We start from the raw sequence: 19,454 nt of genomic DNA on the forward strand, positions 1-19,454 counted from the left end.
TCGCCACCACTAGTGCCTATTATCCTGAATCTATTGGCTTTTAAAAGAGGAACCAGTCAACCATTAGGGATCCTTCGTCAGTTGCCTATTACTTTGCAAGGAAAAATTGTTTATCTCAATGTGATGGTAGTCTGAGGCCTTTTAGATTACAATTTACTTCTTGGGCGCGACTATTTTTATGACATGGGAGCTATTGTTTCAACACTCTTTTGAGTGATGTGTTTCCTGTATGAAGGCAGAGTTGTCACCGTTGACCAACTTTCATTTCCTGGTCCAAATATCTCTTCCAGTCAACCATCTTCCCTAAATGGTCCTTTTGTCCCAATGGTATCTTCCCTGCCATGGGTCAATTATGTGGCAACCCATTCCATGCCTACATCAATTGACGATCAATTCCCTGAAGTTGTGCATTATATACTGGGGGCATTGGAACCAAATATCTCTAATGGATTCCTTGCTATGTATCCCTTCCAGCGCATTGTTCTCCCATCTGATGAGAACCTCTTGAAAGTCATGACCTCTTATGGGTCATGATCAAGGAATCATGAGCATAGTTTCTTGTCTTGTATCAAGCTCATTAAAAAATGAAACAAGGAATATGAGGATAGTTCCTGGTCTTGTGTCAACCTCGTTAAAAAATGAAACAAAGGGTATGAACATAGTTCCTTGTCTTGTGTCAAGATCATTAAAAAATGAAAAAATGAATATGACAATAGTTCTTTTACTGTGTCAACCTCAATGAAGAATGAAACAAGTCCCAGAGCATATTTCCTTGTCTTGTGTCAAGCTCGTTAAAAAATGAAATAAGGAATCTAAGCAAATCTCCTTGTCTTGTGTCAAGCTAATTAAAAAATGAAACAAAGTCCCCTGGTAAAAAGTTTCAATTCGAGTCTTTAATTAGATCTCGTAAAATCGCAGTCCAGTCTTTCACTTGATTTTGTAAATGAACCTTCATTCCATCCACCTGATAGTCATGAGTAGTCTACTTAGGTGAATGTAATGAAGCTTGGGGGGCATGCACCTAGAATTGAGTCATCATGTTGCGGGCATGTAAACCAATCTCAAGCATAGTTTTTTGTTTCAAGCTTGTGTAAACATCAAACTGAATCCAAGCATAGTTCCCTATGGTTCAAGCTTGTGTAAAAATGAACTGATCTCCATTTTAACCCTCGTGATTTCCATTCTATCAGTCTCTTCCATCAAATGAGTCTTGGTTTTTCTCCTTCCATCGTCACTATCTGCTTGCCGATTGTACACTTTCACTTGGTTGTTTTACCCCTTTTGAGGAACAATTGCAATGACTGTTCTTATTAGCCCACCTCTTCACATAAATCAACATGTTTTGAGAAGTTCCAACATCACCAGAACAATTTGTTATCCTAGAAACCACTCGTTCCTCTAAGTAGAGTCCTCTTTTAGCTCTTTTTAGACTCTCAAAATATGAAAAGATTGTTAGGCACTTTTCCTTTTCAGCTTGTAAATAGATTGGAAACGACATCTACTCAATATAAGTTTAACCCTTCTTCAGACTGAGATAGATTACTTACAAAAAAGGAATACGTTGATTGAACATGGTCAATAGGTTCTCTCTTGTATTATTTTATGCTTTTTCAGACTTGAGAGACAAATTTACAAAAAATAACTTGTGGAGTTTTCCTTTTGTCCCTTTTCAAACTCCTTACACATGAAAAGGACCTAGTTGTCATAGTCTTTAAACTCGTTAAAGCATCAAATAGAGACAAACTTGTCCATCATGACAAGATCGAGTTTCACCTTCGCTAGACTCATTAAAACATCATATAGCGATGGATTCACCTGAAGGGTGGAATTATGCTTCAAGCATATGTTATCCTCGTCAAGCTTGTTAAAAAATTAAAGAGGTATTGGTCAGCAATGACTGGGGAAAATGGGAAAAGGGATAAATCACTTTATGGTAGCAATTCGCTCTTGAACATGACACTTTCGCTTCATCTCTATGACTGTTTGGGTTGGGCTATCTTCTTGATAGTTATCTTACCTATGGTCTATCACACCATCCATCACTTTGGTTTTGGGTCAATGCTTCCAATTCATTCAGTGTCGCCGATATGTTCAAGAGAAGTCACTCAATAAACTTCATCCTTTGCAATACTCAAAATCCTTCATTTTCATGACTTCCATTCCTGAACATTGTGTCGTCAGTCACATTATCTTCAAAATCATTGCACTTGTTTCGTTCCATTGATGGGGGATACATCAAGGCCCTCTTAGGATGAGTTGCTTCTTATCGACATCAACACATTATCCAAGAAGTTGACTTAGAAACACCCTTCCAGTACCTTGAGGCAAGCATACATCAATGGCAAGTTTCTTGCTCCCACTGATAGGTTGACATAACAAGCCTTTGACCAAAAGACTTTGTATGGTGTTTAACATCAAAACATCTATTCACACCATGCAGAATGTACTGTAGTACCTTGAGAATCGTTATCATTATTGGTGATTTCTCTCGCGTCTGTTAACAACTTACATCATTGGCTGGTAATCATATGGTGTCTTCTCATGTTCTACTTCAGATCACATTTTCTCATGGTTAGAATTGTACTTGAGTAAACGGTTGGACGAGGTAGAAGACCTCGGATCTAGTTTCATCCATCCGCGCTACGATCCTGGGAGAGTACTAAATCATCTGTATAATGGCTTTACACAGATAGTCATGGATCTATATCTGTAGACGATTATCTGATTTATGTACATGTAATGAAAATTTTATATGCTAAGCATGGGTATGCCTTCCCTCAGCAATTCATGAAAATTCAAAGATATCATGATATTATGTATTGTAATTGATGTAGGTCATCATCTGCTTTAGATCCTCCTCATCACATCATAAAGCATATCACTCAACATTATCATTTTTGACTTCATGTTTTAGGGTGAAGCTGTTAGAAGTCTATTTGGGCACATCACTCTCAATGATTAGATTAGTGTAAACAGGGTCTATTAAACCCTAATTCAGTTACTACATGCCCTAGACATGCCACTTCATTGAGCACTTTCATCCATAAAAGTTTCCTAGTTTGAAACCCTACCGAAATGCCTCCTTGGGACACCAATGTAGCCTTGGTTAGGGGCAACTACTCTACATAGTAGGTAGACCCATTTAGACCTACGCTGCATAGCACTTAAGCCCACTTAAGCCTACATTGGGCGAGTATGAGCGAAATTGGCATAGGATTCTGGGAATGTTCCTTGATTATAGAGCATTCTAGAAGGAACCTAGCTCCTATCCTATCAAGATGAGATTGACTTAGGATAGCCTTGGATCATCTAATCCTCTATCCTCTCATCCCTTTGAACATGGAAAATAAACCTCCAATTATGGAAAACCTTTTAGTGCCATATTAATGACAAAACCAATTGCATTCATCTATAAATTGCCCTCTCATCATAGAGCTAAAGGAGCTTGGATATTATAGAGAAATAATGTTGGTTTAGACACTTGAAATCATTGTCAATTAATGTTATGCTGCTGGATTGATGTTTCTTTTGGTGTGATGAGGGTTTGGACTAAGCTAGATGAGTGACACGAGATCGAAGCACATTGGGTGTAACTTCTCCTTCTATCAATCAATAAAGTTGTTTGTTCCTTTTCCAATACATTTGTCTATATATATGATGAATGTATGTTCAAATGTTGTCGATTCCATTTGTTTACAATAAATAGATCATATGTTTTGTGTATTTTCATCTTCTATTTCTGTTGGTAGGTACCAATTGAGCGAATTTATTTTGAGCAGGAGCGACGGGAGCAACTCAAGGGAGATCAAAGGAAGCGAACAATGAAAAGTAGGTTCCTTTATCTTATTTGTTTATTGTAGGAAAAGGTTAAACATCTTTAGTTCAATTGTTCTAAGTGTAACTACCCACTTAGAGAAGATATACTTATCCGTAGGTATAAATTCCATATAACAGTAGGGGTAGAGTGTATAGGAGTAAACCAAAGAATTTAGGAGGATATCCATAATGTTAGGTATCTACCCAAAGAACCTAGATGTACTCATCAAGTATATTGGGGGTCTACACAACCATGTATGGAAGTAAGGGATGTTTTTCAAGCCTAGCTCGATGGATCAGGCTTGTGTACAATCTTAGTACCTAAAGAACATAATCTTGAAGAAACGGCAATCAAGTGGATGAAAGAAGAAGGAGAAACAATATGATTATAAAGAGGGGAAGAACAAGTGGAAATTGGGAAAAAATTAAAATATGATAGCCACAATGCACTAGTGTAAAGATGCCAACAAACATTGTAACCACTATAATTAACAATCATACAAAGGATAATTACTATAAGTTGCATCTAAATCTTAACTCGAAGAACAAAAAGAATGATAATGATAAGAAGAATATCATGGCAACCAATTCAACCAACCATGTTGAAATCATTTCAAACATGGATGATAAGATCATTTATACATCAATGTAGAAGGAGTTGAATTTGAGTAGCCTTCAACAAGAGGAAAAGAAGGAAATGATCAAAGTGTTCCACATAAATATGCAAGTCAAGAAGACAAATATTGATGCTCTTTTTGACTTAGTATTGTAGGAAAATCTCGTTGCAGTAGAGATGGTCAAAAAATTGGGATTGAAAATTCATGATCATCCAATCCCATATCCACTAGGATCGGTAAATAAGGATGCAAAGTTAAAGGTAACAAAAAAATGCAAAAATAGATTTTCTATTAATGTTGATTTTATTGATGAAGTGGAACTATATGTAGTTCTCCTTGATGTATGTGGGGTGGTGTTAGGAAGTAGGCTATACATGTACACGAAATATGCAATATTCATGTAAAGATCCAACCAGTTCCAACTCTTCAAGGATGGAAAATCATTCACCATCAATGTACATAAAGGCAAGTTGAAAGTTTCACTAGTATGTGCCAACCAAGCTAGGAAATTGATCAATTCTATAAATAGTTTTGTTGTATTTTTTTTTAGAGAGATTTCATATATAAAAGAGTCACTAAGAGAAAATTAATCCTTGGAGAGGTTTACAAAGAAGCAAAAAAAAAAAACTAGAAGAGTTGCTACAGGTATACAAGGATATCTTCTAGGAGCCTAAAGGGTTACCACCCAAGAGGTAAGTGGAGCATAAGATCTATCTATTCAGACTCCCCATTGCCAAACATTAGTATATACAGAAAGTATGTTATGCAAGCAAGTGAAGTGAAGAAATAGTTAAAACAAATACTAGAATAGGGTGTCACTCAATCAATTACATCACCATGTAGGCCACCATCATCATAGTGCCAAAAAAAGATGGAAATTAGAAGGAGTGTATCTATTAGAAGGTGTCGAACAAAATCATGCTCAAGAATAGGTACCCTCTACCTAGGATAGATTATTTATTGGATTAGCTACAACAAGTGAAAATACTTCTCCAAGTTGGACTTAAATTCTATATATCACTAGGTTCAAGTCAAAGAAGAATATACCTAGAACACCGCCTTCAAAACCAAGCAAGCATTCTATCAATGGTTAGTCATGTCATTTGGCCTATGCAATGAACCAACTATGTGTATGATGTTAATGAATGATACATTGCACACTTTTATAGATTCATGTGTTATTATCTATTTGGATGATATATTGGTATACACTACTACCTAGGAGGAGCACATCTCACATTTTACATAGGTGCTAGAGACATTAAAGAAGCACTAACAACTAGAAAACATTAAGAAGTGTGAGTTTCCACAACACTATTTGGTGTATCTCGGGTATGTGATAGGTGGAGGAGAGCTGAAGATAAGTCCTTCCAAGATGGAAGCCATCATGAAGTGGTCAATGCCTACTAATTTTTATAAGGTTGTGAGTTTTGTTGGGGAAGAACAATACATGAAAAAATTCTTAGCCTCGTTTTCAGTGGTAGAAGCACCATTCCATGCCATAACAAAAAGTGGCAAGATTTTATAGTGGGGAAAGGGTCAGTAGAGGGCGTTTGAGGAGTTACATAAGAAGATCATTTAGGAACTAGTTCTAGTATTACCAAATATGCAACAACCCTTTGAAGTGGAGACAAATGTGAGTGGGTATGCTATGGGAGAGGTCTTCATGAAGGGATTAAGGATCATATGCTAGCATTATAAAGAATTTTATGGGAAATTATTAACTACCCTACCTAAAACAAGGAGCTTTATGCCCTGGTTCAAGTTGTGAAGAAGCGGAAGCACTATCTCATGGGAAAGGAGATAGTAATCCACACAAATCACTAGCCACTGTAGTACCTTTAGGCCCAAAGTAAGCTATAGTAGATCAATATTACAAGTGGATGGGATTCTACAAAAAAATCATTTAGTGATAAAGTACAGGAAGGGAAACACAAACAATTTTACCAACATGATTTCAATCCCACACACATCAAAGATAATAGCTTTGAGAACTCTGATGCGCATGGATCAATTCACCCATGATGAATACATAGAAGCATATTCTTAAGATGAGGACTTCAAGGAGTTGTTTCAATCATTGAAAATTTAGATTAATGTACATGATGTTGACAACATTGTTGACTACCATCTCTGAGATAGGTTACTCAACAGGGTGGGTAAGTTGTGTTCCTAAAGCTTAGAAATTGTAGCTGATTATAGAGGCTCACACCTTGAAGGTTGTAGGGCACTTTAGTGTAGGTAAGATAGTGACCAACTTGCGAAGGTATGTGTATTACCCTAAGATGCAAGAAGATGTAGCTAGGTTCATAAGAGGATGCATGCTTTGTTGTACCAACAAGTATAGTAATAGGAAACAAGGTGTATATCATCACTTATGTGTACCCATCCATCCATATGAAATAATTTCCATGGAATTTGGTGGATTTTTACCAACAAAAAAGAAGGGACATGACTACCTGTTCATTGAAGTTGAAAGTTTCAAAAAGTGTGTGTTCTAATGCCTGTAAAAAGACCATCAATGGGAAAGAAGCATCAAATTTCTTATTTGGAAAGGTTTGTGTGCACTTAGGTATACCAATAAGCATCATTTTAGATAGGGACAAAATTTTTATTAATCAAATTCTGTATTACATTATGGGAGAATATGGACATGAATATGAAGAGGTATACAACCATCTGTCCTCAGACAGATGGGAAAACAGAAATAGTCAATAGGAGTTTGGTGCATCTTTCGAGGGGTTACAATTAGAAGCATTCAAAGATATGGGATGAAAATATGGAATATATAAAACACACTTATAATATATCAGTCCACACTTCTACTAGTAAATCCCCATTTCAAACTTGTTTGGGATATTTTCCACCTTCACCTTTGGATATTGTATATGGGCAACAAGGAGGAGTAAGGGAGGATCTTTTAAGGGATGCCTTAAGGGTTGATTTTTTTTTTTATGAAGATCAGGTAGATCCATATATAGGTACAAGGGACACCCCAAAAGTCATAAGAAAAATATAAGGCTAAACACTATCAACATAGGATAGAGATGTCATTCAAGGGGGGAGATAAAGTATGGTTACAGTTGAATAAGAAGAAGCCATAGGGCCTGGTAAGAAAATAAATTCTCTATGATATCGTACCTTTGATAAAATGGAAAAGGTGGGAGATAGAACCTATATATTCATACTACCACCATACATGTGCATTTACTCAGTTGTTAATATAGAGAACATGAAACTCTATGAGCCTGCTATGGTAGACCAGGAAGAGAAATAGGTGCTACCTTATGTAGAGGATTTGGTGTTATCATCAAAAAATTGATCATCTAGCCTAATTTACTAGATCGATCAAAGTACACCATGTAAAGCCAATTTTACCATATTACAATTTCTTTCACTGTGAGAAATTACTTAATAAACCTCCTTTGTTTAGTAATTTATAGTTAAACTCATGAAGAATAATTAAATAAATCACTATTGATTTGATTTTCTTCTAGGAATAATTAATTAAACCATTGCTCAATTATTATTCCTTGTCATATTTGACCCAAATATGAAAAATAAAATGATAAATCATTAATTATCTTATTTTTCTCTAAGAATAATTAATTATTATTCTTTGTCAAATTTGACTAAATCCCTTAGAAATAATTAAATAAATCCTTATTTATTTATTATTCCTTAACCAATTCATTGTGATGATAAATAAGTCATTTATTTATTTATTATTTCTAAATAAAAGTTTAAATATGTTTTCCCTCCTAACCAAATATAGTAAAATATTTGAAGTTGTTATTCCAAAAATGGGGTTAATAATATTTTATTATTCCTCATTATAGAGGGATAACTCAGTATTTTGTTATAAATACAAGGGTTTTCCATTCATTATTCACTTTTGATTATTTACATTGTTGCACTCACTATTGTGACTCTGATTATTTTCATTATCGCACACCATTATTTGTTGGGTTTACACATTATAGAGGAGAGAGAATCTGCACAAGCTGAGGACATTTGAGGATAGCTATGAACCCATCCCATAGAGGGGGATTGGTAACATTTATTTGTTCCCTTCACAGGTGTTATAACAAAACTATTCTTTGTATATTTGGTTTCCATTCGATGATTGGAGTTATTACTATTTCTTTTTGCTGTTTAACTATCATTGTGGCACAGATCAGCGCTTTGGTAGGTTTTGTTTCTATTAGTTGTTGTAGATATACAATTTTTAGAAGCCATTTATATTTTTGATATTGTTTTTCATCCACAATCTTAAGTGGGTTCTTCTGGTACACATTTGAGAAGAAAACACTACAACAAATTTGGCAACTCCACTAGAGATTTTCTGATTGTTTCCAATAACAAAATTGGTGACTCCTCTAGGTTTTATAGTTTAGATCCAGAAACTTTGGTGACCTTCAGTTTTTAGCTTAAGGTTTCTTCCTTTTTCAAGTCTCTTAATGTTTCCTAGATTTTTAACCCTAGATCTGTTAAATTTCTAACTCTTGGAAGCTTTCTAGTCTTTTCCACAGGTCACAAGAACCAGCCGCGACAAAGGCGACAATTTTTCCAAGATTTTTTTACCAGGATCCACAGAGCATAAATCACACTTTTTAGCCCAAAAAGTATAATATGGAGGCCAAAGCACACCTTTCGGCCCAAAAAGTGTGATCTGACATGAAAATAGGTCAGTGCCTATGATTTATGGGTTTTTGTTAGATCTATTTCTGGGTTTTGCAGAGAGTTGTTTGTTGGGTTGTTTGACCTCTGTATCATTCTGCTTATGCCTTGATATGATTTGATTCACTCATCGAAATGGAATTTAGCTCCCATAGGGTTTCTAATACACTTCCACCTTTATAAGAGAAGTTTAGTTGAGTGAGTAGTCTGAGTTTCTGCAGTGCTTTCAACCTTATTTTCCAGATCTGTACCCTTCTATTTAAGATCTATAAAGATAGGTTCTCACCATCCATAGTTTCATATTAAAACTTGTTTGGTCATTGGCCTTAGGGTCCCATCGCTTTCCCTAAGTGTTTCACCCATCTCCCTATCTTTTTGGAGCGATCTTCCTCTTTGTTTTTTTGTTTTTGCTACACCACTTTCCAGCAGCTTAGTGTCGCTTGATCCCACTCACACTGACAATTATATCTCTTGAACTTTTTAGTGTGTTTTCCATTGATTTAGCCACCAACTAGCATAAATTTTGCAAACCCAGTTTGGGTGGGGTTTAGTTAATTATTTTGTTGTTCATTTTCTATTGTTAATTTCAGTTTATCTTCAACAAGCTTTTTTCTTTTTTACAAACATGATCTAGGCTTAACCAATAAATATACTCACACACGCAAGCACACCTTAAGAAAAGGGTGCTTTCATATTGTTGATCTCCCTTCCCCATTTCCATGTCATTTGTGTCTTACCACCATTGCGCCACCAAGGTGCTTGTCGCAAAGACTATTAGGCCTTCACCCTCAATTTTCACTTCGGCATATTACCCCTTCTTGTCAAGTTTCAGTTCATAGCCCTCCGAGTCCCCATAATGACTCTTCACCTGGTTCATCTAATTCGAAGCCTCCTTCACCACATATCGTCACCATGTCTAGACCCACAGCTAGTGCAGGAAGCCAACCTAGTGTTGGCTCCAGTTCTATCCCGGTAGTCACATCAAGTGGAATAGTCTCAAGAACCATTTTGATGACCCCCATGCTCCCCTTTATGGATGGGTTAAGTCTACCAGATTTTAGCCAGTTGATAAATGACCCCATACACCATGATTCTAGTTGGCCTTCGATGCCGACTAAGGTTCCATCAGACATCCCAAAGTTTGAGGGTGAGGATCCTACCAACCATGTTTGATCCTTCCACATGTGGTGTTTGTCCAACTCCATTACCGATGACTCCATTCTTCTTCATCTATTCCAACACACACTCACTCGAGACGCCGCAAAATGGTATGTAGAATAGCCTGCAACATCTCATTCCATTTTCACAATGCTTGCTAAAGAATTCCTTTGATACTTCTAGTTACCTCTTAGGTACAACACTGGTACAGAGCTATTAAACTCCTTCTATCAGTCCTTCGCCACTCACTTTTCTGACCATGTTAAAGAGTGGTGTTGAAGGAGGAGCACATGTCGTGCCCTGCCCTTTAAAGATCATGTCTATCTAGATTGGTTTCTTAGGAGCCTTTTACCACCCATTGGAAAACATTTCACGTCCCATTTTCCTCAGACCGATGAAGAAGCTGTCCAGATCTCTCTAAGATATGACTGGATTTATGCGCAATTCGATTATGTCTATATCATCATTCCAGACCTCCCTCGTCCTGGAAGTGCCAATGCATCGACGACATCTCACGCTGTTGACGGTATCGTTGGAACCCTTTAATAGCCTTTTCCATATGCTCAACAAAGTTATAGTTATTCACTGGGGGGCACTAGTTCCTCCAACACTTATGCACCTCCTACTAGGAACATGTTTTCAGGGCCCCAACCTATCTACCAAACTGTTGTTTCTCCTTATGCATAGTTGAGCACTCCAGACCCTCAAGCATTAGTGAATCATCCTCCCATGCATCCTCATCCCCAATAGCCACTGCCCCCTAAGGGTCAGGTGTTTGCATAGCAGAGTGTGATCAATCCCCAGAATTTAAAGAAAAAGAATAAGGGGAAGGGTAAAAAGGGTAACCATCCTAATATTAACAACCAGAAATAGGGTAGCCAACCCAAACAAAACTAGGGTATTTTTACGAACAAGCCTTGCGTATGTTGTGGTCTTCATGGCCATTATATACATGAGTGTCCTCTCTTACCCCATATGCACCAAATGTGGGAATCTCAAGTAGCTTTTAGAGGTCAACAATCACCTTAGGATCCTGCACCATCTCAACCAGTAGTGCTCACAAATCCTTTCCCTTAGCAAGGATTTGTTGCTGCTCAACCTCAACTAGGTCAAGAAGCCCATCCCCCCCAACCTTGTCATCCTAGTGACTACCAGATCCTTATGATGAATTCTGGTGAGTTTAATCCCTCTGATATCAACCGAAAAACTTGGTCGCATTAATATGACAAGCCATGGACTTCGTCCGCCACTACATCCAAAACCAATGCATTTGCTGAGCCTCTTACGACACCAAATGGTCCATTACAGATTCCTCAACATAAAATTGAGGTCATTCCCATGATCCCAAAGGGAACATTACGTCATAATGTGGCTTCTACCAGAGCTACCCATACATACAGTATAATAGACGACTTGGCATAATCACATGTTGCCATGTTGACACTGGAAGTCCTCTAGTCATGCTCATATCAAAAGAAATCTCTACTAATTGTCTTAGGTGCAATATATCCTTCTGACGATCGTCTGATTGTCTTTCCTGTTGATACATCAGAACATCCCCCATTTCCTTCATCTGTTTCTTTCTAGATACTAGTTAGAATTCGTAATGCCATCATCTCCTGATGTCTTATTCATGAAGGTTCATCCACCTTTGTGATGTTTGTTTCCATTTAGAAACAACTTAAGTCACCTGAGTTGTCCCCCTCCACCATCACTTTGTGTGCTTGAGACAGACACTCCTCCCAGCTCCTTGGAATGTACTGCAACTGTCTAATGACCCTTGCAGGCAAGACTATCCATGTTGACATTGAAGTTATTAATAACCCTTTGCATTACAACATTCTCTTAGGTCATAGTTACAGATATTCCATGTCACCTGTCACGTCCATGGTGTTCTGCAAGATGTTCTTCCCCCATGAAGGGAAGATTGCTACCATCGATCAATTGACTTACTACAAGCCAACATCCGTGACCTCCCCAGAGTCTATTATCTCGTAAGTGTCTAATAAGAAGTCTTCACCTCCTCTCACTGATGCTTCACCCGGAGTCTATAAATATTCCTCATTTTTGTGTGCTTTCCCTAGTCCTCCCCCTCCTATATCATAGACTAACTCTATTAGTGTTTGCATGTTACAAGCATTGTGGGTTGCTTTGAAGCAGTATGGTACATCTGATCCATAACCAACTCCTGAGCAGCCTACGGTCACTATCCTAGCTAATCCCTCTAGATCCACTCACAAAGACCTCCTTCGTTTGTCGGTGCCTCTCTTATGTTTCCACTAGGAATTTTTCCTCCAAGTCTCAACCATCTAGGAGCTATTCTATTGGGGCAATACCCTACAAGCCAGATACCTTTCTTATTTTCCCCTCCAAAAGTGTTTTCTGTCCCTGTCATAGCTTCATTGGTCCTTCCTAAAATGACATTGGAAATTCTAGTATTGTATATTGACCCCCCTATAAGCACTCTTCCTAGTAAGCTAAGACCTTATCATGCTTTGACCCTAGTTCAACCGGTCCATACGACCCCTACCGCAGCTTCAATTCCATCACAAACTCAATAGGAACCCACTCCTATTGCAAAAGCATCTGGACTGGAGAGCAAATCTAAGAGGAAAGAACCTAAGGAAAAGGCTCTCTAAGCTACTCCATCCCCTAAGGCCCCAAAGTCGTCACCTCCATGCGCTTTGGGTAAAGTTGTTGTGCATGCCACCAATAATTTTCCCAAGATTCCTCATCTCAAACCTTTGGTTCATGAAACGTTCCTTGAGTCAAATATCCCTGAAGTCCATGTTAACTTGTCTTGTCCATCCAAGAAACTCAAAACATTGTGCACAAACCACCCTTGTGCCTAATGTGATCATCATGGTCACTATTCCCATTATTTCCCTCGTCTAAATGAATTTCACGATTGCCTTGAAGCACTTTGTGAATAAGAAGCCACTCGTAGTGGAACCCCTACTCCTCTACCAATGGATTTTGGTACCTCTAGTCAACCAGAATAGGGGGACTCTGGTCCCACCGTTGTGATTCGTCCCCCGATGTCGAGATGATGGACATGGCAGGCCATCTCCTTTACCTGTCGTCATCCTTGTGGGAAAACCTATTTGAGTTTTCTACATGCACTTCTATCAAACCTCTTTCAATAGAATCCTAGGTCTCAGCATCTGTAGTTCCTCCATCTACCAGCTCGTTGTCTACCATTCCATATGGTGCATATGTGAAACTTCCTTCACAAGTTGATGCACTAGGTAATGTGACCACATCATGTAGTTAGTCTTTGTCCCATCCACCCATCTTCTAGTCTGATGATGACATCATGGAAGCTATGTCTACCCCTGATTACCCTTTCACTTGGGCAAGGGGGCATATTTTTGGAGGATTCTAAAGGCCATTTCCTTCATAATTCTCCTAGTGCACTCTACCTCAAGAAATGTCGCTCATAGCACATCCCTTTAATTTGCGTGTGTTTATTTCTACCATAAAGTTAGGTAGATCACATCATCTCATCCATTGTCTTTTGTACCTTTCATATGGATCCATCATCCACACTGTGTATCAGTCATGCCAACAGTGCGAGTTGCTTCTCCTAGAATCTAACCTCGATAGCCTGGGACATTTTTACCCCCTTGCAAACATTAGTCCTTTCAAATGGCATGTGCATTGGATCTGCCATAGATATTCATGCTGAATATGATGTAGTGATAGGTTTGTTAGTTGATGCCCTTTCTTATTGCATCCTTCATCTTCATGTTCATTTAGATTACTTGCTACTTGTCATGCAATTGAATGGTGTGTATTATGTGGATAACCAAGTTCTATCTAGAAAATATCTATGAGTTAACTTGTTGGTATGTGAATTTGAAACCATTACATTTAGTCATAATCTTAGAGCCCAAAATAACTATGTAGATACCATTGAAAGTAATATTCTATATTGGCATTTATCACATGTATACCACATAAGACAACCATAAAACATAACACATGGTGAACCATCATCGTCATATAAAAATGCATAATCATATTATGTATCATATAAGTGTTTGGAGCCAATAGCTCTAAATACATTTGACATGACCATAGCATGTTACAAAAATCAAAATCAAAGGGACCCACATGTACCTGCATCTAGTGACTATCTGACATATCCCACACCAAAGACTCTACTCCACCTGCACGTAGATCATGTACTGCTTGACCAGCCATTGTGATACCTCACCACTATGAGGGAAGGCTGGTACACTCCTTCATTTATCAATAGTATAACTCATGCCATTTGTGCTCTGAAACATTGGTTAGAAGTACCTCAAAACTATGATGTAGATCAGCGAGTAGCACACTCTCCTATGGACCCTATCATGACGATGATGTTCCCCAATCTGTAGCCCCAGGCGCTACGACTTGTCCTTCATATCCTGCCGGTTTTACTGGTGCTATGTCTGCAAACAACATATTTTACACTCAATACCATATACATGTTATAAAAATATGAAGTCTGCCATAAAAATAGCAACTTAATACTTACCGTCTAGTCCCCATGCACGCCCAGGTGGAAGTGGATAGTTAGGATCTCCCTTATAGTTCATCCTGCTATAACGGTAATCATCAATGTAGAGGGGAATTTGATCCCATTGTGCAAAAATCTCGGATCGGAACACCCGTCTGACTCCCCCTCCTCCTCCTCTCCATAGTAGCTGCCCCCAACAGTGCGTCCTGGGCTCCTGTGGGTCCCCATCTCAGATCTGCACATGATGACGAATGATGGGTATCTTCTGAAAGAAGAATGCACATAGTACTGTACCAAAAGAGTATTCACAGTTCACCTACCTCGTACATAGACTTAACTGTCATTTCACCGACAACAGCATCATCTGTGCCCACCCATAATAGGTCCTGGTCAAAACACTCTCAACCAGCATCATTTGCCCACTAATTGTGTGGTGGAATGCCTGGCTGCTAAAGACTTGTAGCACAACTGTGGTAATAGCCCGTGTCTCTAGCTACTCTGGATCACTAATCAGGATAGTTGTACTCTTGACACGTACCTCCCCTGAATAATGGCGCTCCACAAACTCAGTAATGTTCCTCCCATGAGACAACACCAGATGAATATCCTCCACCAGCTTGAGGGGAGGCAGTCCGGTCAAGAAGTAAATATCCTGTAATTAGAGCTCAATATTATGCACCTACATGACGAAAACCTTCAGGTCTGGATCCCAATAACTCACAATTCTCAACAACAAGGGCTCACCTGCCCTCATCAATGGGTTCTCTACCAAATTGAGAACCCCATAACGAGCCAATGCCCCTCAAACCCCATTATCCCTTTGAATCTCAGCCAGAAGGGTATCCAAGTCCAATTAATGCCAATTTATTTTCATCTCTACCATGCCTGCAAAACACCACATGTCTTGTGAGTTCAGAGAAGAAAACACTAGTTTACACTAATCAGCCTACATCCCCCTCTAGGCTAGCAGACCAACCCTCTCTTCAGCTCCAAATCGTAGTGTTATGCCTAGAAAGTGTGAGCTCTCATGTTTCCAATTATTTCCTAGGAGCCAGATCGCACTTCAAGGTCCAAAAAGTGCAATGCAACTGTGAGCAAGGGCATGGGTCTCTCCTGGAGCTAGTAGGTGCTAAAAATCAGGAAATAAACCACTTAAAATGAAGAGATGAGTAAGGCCACCTACCTGAAAGTCGCAGATCTTGATTCTGATGGACAATTTGTCTACTATGATATCCACAAGATTTAGGGCCTTTTCCTCCTCTCCAAGTTGACTGCAACTCACTTAGCAAATGAATCCAAATTGGAGGGAAAATGTCCTTTCATAGAAAAATCCCCAATTTTTCTATTGCCCATTGTGAACAGACCGTAGCTCAGTTTGACGAACCATTAGCAACATTGGGAAGCTTGCATCAATCTCTATAATGGGTCTTTGTCAGTTTTTGATGATTTGACACTTCACTAGGAAACCAATTTTCCAAGAAGGGTCACTTTGTCACCTTTCAAAATTGATTTATTCATAAAGCGACACTTGTACTTCCTACTAATACTTTTTGTACCATGTGTCAATTTTCATCATGAGTAACCATCATTTACTCATGTTTTAATGGTCCCCATTGGGCCTCTTCTATGTGGTAGCATCATCGAGTCACCCTTGTTTAGAGCATCTGCGATGGGTCACCATTTCATCCATGGAGTATGTTTCATGTCCCATTCTATCATGTTACAGTATTTCATCCAAATTTGCATAATGTTCATCCTGTGTTGCCCATTCTGGCCTCCAATCATACTGTCCCCATTCCCTCCGGAGTTTAGTCAGTCGTTGTGAGGTCAATCATACACTTTATTCTCTAACAAGGGAAGTCATCTATTTGTACCTCAGTCCCACATTTTCCATTGTCCTTGGTGTCATTCCATCAATCACATTACTATTTTCCCTTGTGCCTTAGTTGAGGATCCTCATTGTCTCAGCTATCGCAGGCCCTATTCTATCAACATCAGATCATTTATTCCAGAAGAACAACCTAGAGGGTGATGTATCTTGGTTCCAGCTTCCATTCTTGTTCAGCACCTCAGATCAAGCAAAGGGTCTCATTATTGCCCTTTGTCTTGGTTGTTTCATGTTCATGATGCAGACACTTGATGGTCCAGTGATGCAGCAAATTGTACCAATGATTCCCAGGTGTGTGTGAGATGTTTCAAACCTCATGAGGGGGTGGCCTTTTAGGTAACCCCCCAAATGCTTGGATTCATTCCTATTATGCTATAACCTCATATGTAGTTCCACAGAGTTGATGGGTTCAATTCCTATCGATCATAGTGTTCATAGCATGTACGTCTCCTTCAGATGAGCCAGTTAGTTTTGCAAAGCCCTTCCCTATGTAGAAGGGCATCTTCGATTGTTCAACCCTCCCTCCCACCCATTTTTTGAGGGAAGAGCCTTTGTATCTCATGTACTTAGATATTCTTGTATTCCGTCCTCACTCATGTTTTTCCAGGTGCCTTATGTATATGGGACACATTGTATTTTTTTTGGCTGTGTTATGCCATCATGTCATGTACCATTCAACATGTACTTCATTACTCAGTCTTATGTTTCTGGGCACACCATTATTTTTGTACTGAGTTATCTCGGTAGGTATGGGTATGCCTCCCCCACCTCATTGAGGTCCGGTACCACAACATGAAAGGAGACTTACATTAGTCTTTCCCCCTCTGTCCCTATCCTCTTTCACTGCAGCTTTATTGATCTGTCTCTCTCTCTCTCTTTCCGACTTCACTTTGTTGTCTAGTGATTGTGTCTTTACAACGTACTTCGGTCACACTTTTTTCTCCTAACACTCGTACGTTGGGGGGAAATCTGGTATCGCCAAAAAATTGATCATCTAACCTAATTTACTAGATGGATCAAAGTACACCATGTAAATCCAATTTTACCATAGTAAAATTACTTTCACAGTGAGAAATTAGTTAATAAACCACCTTTTTTAAGTAATTTATAGTTAAACCAATAAAGAATAATTAAATAAATCACTATTTATTTGACTTTCTTCTAGGAATAATTAATTAAACCATTGTTCAATTATTATTCCTTGTCATACTTGACCCAATTATGAAAAATATATAGATAAATCATTAATTATCTTATTTTTCTCTAAGAATAATTAATTAATCATTAACTAATTATTATTATTTGTCAAATTTGACTAAATCCCTTAGAAATAATTAAATAAATCCTTATTTATTTATTATTCCTTAACCAATTCCTAGAGATGATAAATAAATCATTTATTTATTTATTATTTCTAAATAAAAGTTTAAATACTTTTTCCCTCCTAACCAAATATAATAAAATATTCCAAGTGTTTATTCCAAGAATAGGGTTAATCATATTTTATTATTCTCATTATTTGAGGATAACTCAATATTTTTTTTATAAATAGAAGGGTTTTCCATTCCTTATTCACTTTTGATTATTTTAATTGTTGCACTCATTGTTGTAACTCTCATTATTTCCATTTTCGCACACCATTATGTGTTGGGTTTAGACATTATAGAGTAGAGAGACTCTACACAGGCTGAAGACGTTCGAGGATAGAAAATAACCCATCCCACAGAGTGGGACTAGTAACATTTATTTGTTCCCTTCATAGGTGTTATAGTAAAATTATTCTTTGTATATCTGATTTCCATTGGATGATTGGAGTTATTACTATTTCTTTTTGTTGTTTAACTATGATTGTGGCATTAAAGAGGGCTTTGGTAGATTTTTCTTCTATCAGTTGTTGCAGATTTGCAATGTTTAGCAGCCATTTATATTGTTGAGATTGTTTGTCATCCACTATCTTAAGTGGGTTCTTTTCATACACCTTTGAGAAGAAAACACTACACCATTTGGCATCAAATGCTTAGGCAGAGTTGATAGAGGATATAGTTTTATATAGGAGGTCTAGAACTAAAAGACAAGGACAACCTGACTTTTGTGACATTGTTTTGAAAGGAAAACTTACATGAATGGGCAAGTGGTATGCTCAAGAGAAGGTAGAAGAAAATTTTCATCACCTCATTTTGTAGAATCTTTTGGGGACTAAAATCATCCCAAATTGGGAAGGTGTGATATAGATTGGATCAATATATTTTTTTTCAATGATATCAATGATTTTAGAGTGGAAAAAGTGGAGGAATCAATTCATAGCACCATTTTTACTAGCAGGACCCTGTTGGAAAATTGTGGGTTGAAAACTTCTAGGAGAATTTTGAGGCATTAAACAACTTTTTTGGGGGTAAGACTTTGTTTCTTTAGGGCCACACCCTTTTTTCCTATTCTAGATATAGATACATTTCCAACGGTGAAAGAACTCCTCAATCATAGTCCGTATGAAAAAGTAATGCCACTCGAAATTTGACCTTACCATTTTCTCCACGATGATTTGAGGGGATGCCACATAAACCCCCATTAGTCAAGGAAAACTAGTTAGACACATGATCAAGATAAATAAGATTCTAGAAGATTCCATATTGTATCTTTGGTTAAGAGTTGAGGGAGTTAAACCTAACCACTAATAGGCCATCGGGTTGTGTTATAACTAGGGCACTAGGAGGAAAGGGGCTTCCATTCTTTTCAAGTGTGCTCATTCCATAGATGGTAATAGTAGCCATGAGGGATAGGGAGAGAGAAC

Source organism: Pinus tabuliformis, chromosome Q (genome assembly GCF_031772625.1).
Source record: "Pinus tabuliformis cultivar Carrire ecotype Pingquan chromosome Q, CPIR1, whole genome shotgun sequence".
In the NCBI taxonomy this organism is placed as follows: domain Eukaryota; kingdom Viridiplantae; phylum Streptophyta; class Pinopsida; order Pinales; family Pinaceae; genus Pinus; species Pinus tabuliformis.